The sequence below is a fragment of the Lolium perenne genome, chromosome 7 (assembly GCF_019359855.2).
Source record: "Lolium perenne isolate Kyuss_39 chromosome 7, Kyuss_2.0, whole genome shotgun sequence".
Taxonomy (NCBI): domain Eukaryota; kingdom Viridiplantae; phylum Streptophyta; class Magnoliopsida; order Poales; family Poaceae; genus Lolium; species Lolium perenne.
This window is the reverse complement of record NC_067250.2, coordinates 204,313,822-204,317,557: the sequence shown is the minus strand read 5'-3', so window position 1 is coordinate 204,317,557 and position 3,736 is coordinate 204,313,822. Positions and strand designations below refer to the sequence as shown.

At 39.2% G+C, this 3,736-nt stretch overlaps 1 long non-coding RNA gene across 1 annotated transcript; it reads right to left on the bottom strand.

Annotated features, from left to right (window-relative positions):
- Nucleotides 1-628: 628 nt before the first annotated feature.
- On the bottom strand, nucleotides 629-3,192 carry LOC139833356 (uncharacterized). The gene is made up of 3 exons (XR_011748970.1): nucleotides 3,075-3,192; nucleotides 1,880-1,990; nucleotides 629-1,084 (listed from the first exon to the last, which is right to left on the bottom strand). It is a non-coding gene; the product is annotated as an uncharacterized lncRNA (long non-coding RNA).
- Nucleotides 3,193-3,736: the final 544 nt, after the last annotated feature.

Sequence of the window (3,736 nt, the reverse complement as noted above, 5' to 3'; positions counted from 1 at the left end):
TTTCCAACTTAATACTGGAAGGGGTTCGGATGATAACCTGAAGGTGGACTTTTTAGGCATAGATGCATGCTGGATAGCGGTCTATGTACTTTGTCGTAATGCCCAATTAAATCTCACTATACTCATCATAACATGTATGTGCATGGTCATGCCCTCTTTATTTGTCAATTGCCCAACTGTAATTTGTTTACCCAACATGCTATTTATCTTATGGGAGAGACACCTCTAGTGAACTGTGGACCCCGGTCCATTCTTTTACATCGAATACAATCTACTGCAATACTTGTTCTACTGTTTTCTGCAAACAATCATCATCCACACTATACATCTAATCCTTTGTTACAGCAAGCCGGTGAGATTGACAACCTCACTGCCACGTTGGGGCAAAGTAATTTGGTTGTGTTGTGCAGGTTTCACGTTGGCGCCGGAATCCCTGGTGTTGCGCCGCACTACACTCCACCGCCATCAACCTTCAACGTGCTTCTTGGCTCCTACTGGTTCGATAAACCTTGGTTTCTTACTGAGGGAAAACTTGCCGCTGTACGCATCACACCTTCCTCTTGGGGTTCCCAACGGACGCGTGCTGTACGCGTATCAGTCACCATATTCTTAGCAACACTGGCTTAATTGCACCAAAACAGATCAATATAATAGGTGGTTTAGCCAGAACTTGTTTCAGTAGCTTGGTAAAGTTGTAAATATAGTTACTTGAATCAACTGAAAATTATACATGGATCAGTCTAATCCAATCAACCAGAATCAATGAATGAATTCTAACAGCAGATCGTGGTACCAAAACACCTAAAATCCATCAAAGACATTCCAAGGAAACATGTTTAACCATATCTGAAACTGGTATTAGACAGTTTATATAGTGCAGCAATCAAGTATCCCCACAGCGCTTTCAGTTTTAGCTAATCATTTCAGCCATCTGCTTATAAGATCAGGATTGCATAAAGAGCTCACCGCTGAGATAGTTAGTTCCTCTCATAGCATCAGGCCAACCTCATACACCCGTTGCAGTGGAAGGTGAAGGTATCGTACACAGAATATTAAGCTAAATCACATGGGAGTGGCTCCATACCTATAAATATCAATTTGTTATCATCATCTTTCCCAAAAATAGAGGTAATGAGCACATTCATGATTAGGACTTGGAAGGACATAAGTAAGACAAAGAAGAAACTAACAACTCTGAATCATCTTGTGATCATAAGAAAAATAATATCTCTTCTTTCAATAGCATGATATATTAAAGAAAAGGAGTGCACAAATATCGTACAATTTCAATCTATATGTGAATAAAATAAAAACTCGAAATTGTCCTCAATATAACCTAAGGTGCCTTTGAACTTTCCCACTGCTTATTCCATCCAAAGGATATAAAAGCATTGATAATTATTTAAGAGCGGAAATTTTATATGGTGAAAAATCACAAAATCAGTTATCATGTAAGCACGGAAGAAACAATAAGCCAGCGCAAATCCGACATGAGCTCATATATTCATGAGGAAAAAATCTTCACATCATAAATTAGCAGCCACCAGTAATATAAACATAAAAACATAATGCTAAATGGGAAGAAGATATCAAGCAGATACAGACTTCCAACATACAATAAATGAAATAAATAAACACAAGCATCTATGTCTTCTTCCACCTGTGCTAACGCAAAAGACACAGGGAGTATTGGGAGAGGACAAAGCCAGAAGCAAAGGAGAAGAATCAATTACGCTCTACAATTACGCTCTACAGGAACTACATTATTCTAAGTTGTCTATTTGTATGGATAGTAAATTATATTACTCTTCAATCCTTTAGGGTGTGTGTAGATACATACCGCTATCTAGCACTACAACAACAATAGTGTTCATCATACCTGAAAAAATAATGGCACACCAGATGCATGTATTCAGAAATTTTCCCATAGATCTGCCTATCTGTCTTCTCTTCTTCTCCCCACGCGAAATCAAATCATATATCTCAGCGGCTGCCAAAAAACATATATCTCTCAGTGCAGAGTTGAAACATAAACAATCTTGAATCATTACATATCTTATGAAACACTACTCCACGACACCAGAAAGCATGGTAATGAACATACATAATGTTTAAAGGCAGAAACAATCTTCATAAAATATAGTAACCACTGCATATCAAATTAATGTGTACTAAATAATATGACTATTTTAGGTGCAGCAGCATTTCAAGCACGGCCAAAGTAAGGATGATAACCTGCTGGCGCTCAATATACTACTGCTTGAAAGCACCCAGTTCCTTACAAAGTGCACAAGACTTGAATATCTACTGCCAAAAAATAACTGAATGGTATTGTCTCGCTTTAACATTTTGCCTATAGCACGATACACAACTGTAAGGATACGCTAGTTGCAGGTGTATACAAATCCACACCAGCTAACATGTATAAGTTGTCGTGACTTTTCCATTTTTTAGAAAGATAATTTGCCCCATCTTATTGACTTATGGGAAGGCCTAAAGATAATAAGGCTGAAGCTGGACCTAGAAATGAGCCATGGATATATACGTAAAAGAATTTCTCCAGGCATTGTTGTTACTCCTAGACTGCAGTTAACAGACATAATGGTGAAACTAAAATCAGAACCAAAAAATTATTCCTAAACATTCACACACAAAAGAGCAAACCCAAAGCTATTGGATGCTAATTATATATCGTTTTATATAAAGCTAGAGAGATTGTCTTCATCATTACTTATGAATAAGTTCTTTGAATTAAATCACTATATTTTTTAGAAAAGTCAAGCTGATATGGTTCCCACTTCCCCCATGTTATCAGGTTCAACTGTTACCACCTTACATGAATTGGTGTGCAGCTGCACCACTATTGAAGTATTTACTTTTGGGTACAGTTAACCTAGTAGGAAAAAGAGGGCTTGAGCTTCTTCAAAGGCTATGACATGAAAAAATAATGAACCGCCCAAAGTTGAATTGATTTGAATAACCCGGGGATGATCATACAATTGCGTTTGACAATTAAAACCTTCTAGAATCAGAAAATTCATCTTTGGTGACGTTTCAAGTTCCTTGGCACTAACCGGGCGAGCAGGCGCTAGGCGAGCTCGACGTGGACAGGATCGGAACCCCCATTTCAAGCACCGGCTTGAGACGCAGCAGGCTTTCTGCCGGTGCCGTATGGGTCTGCCATCTCGAGGAAGGGAGAGCCACTGGAGGCTAGGGTCAACCCTATCACAGGCATGGTCGCAATATCACTAGTAGGAAAAGCCTCATCAGTGGCGCACCAAAAATGGATTCTGTGGCGCATGGGAGGTGCGCCACAGAAACGTCGCCACAAAAATAAGGTTTCTGTGGCGCACGTGTTCCTAGGTGCGCCACAGAAAAGCGTGCGCCATAGAATTGGTTTTCAGTGCGCCACAGAAATTGCTTGTATTATACTCGATTTTGTGCTGCCTGCTATACACATGCAGTTTATACACAGCAATATACAGAGAAACAGGTTATATACAGCAACATTCAGATATAATATAAATATCATGTACATTGCACAGATATAACATAGACATCATCATCACATTACTTAGAGCCCGATCGAGATACATATATAGTGGCAATTAAGTGTCAAATGTTTTGCATACAACTCTTAATTCATACAAATTTCACAATTTCGAGATACAAAGTAGTCTTCATCCGGTTCCTCCTTTGCTCCCTCATCTCTACCCACCAGGCTCGCTTGCATCGG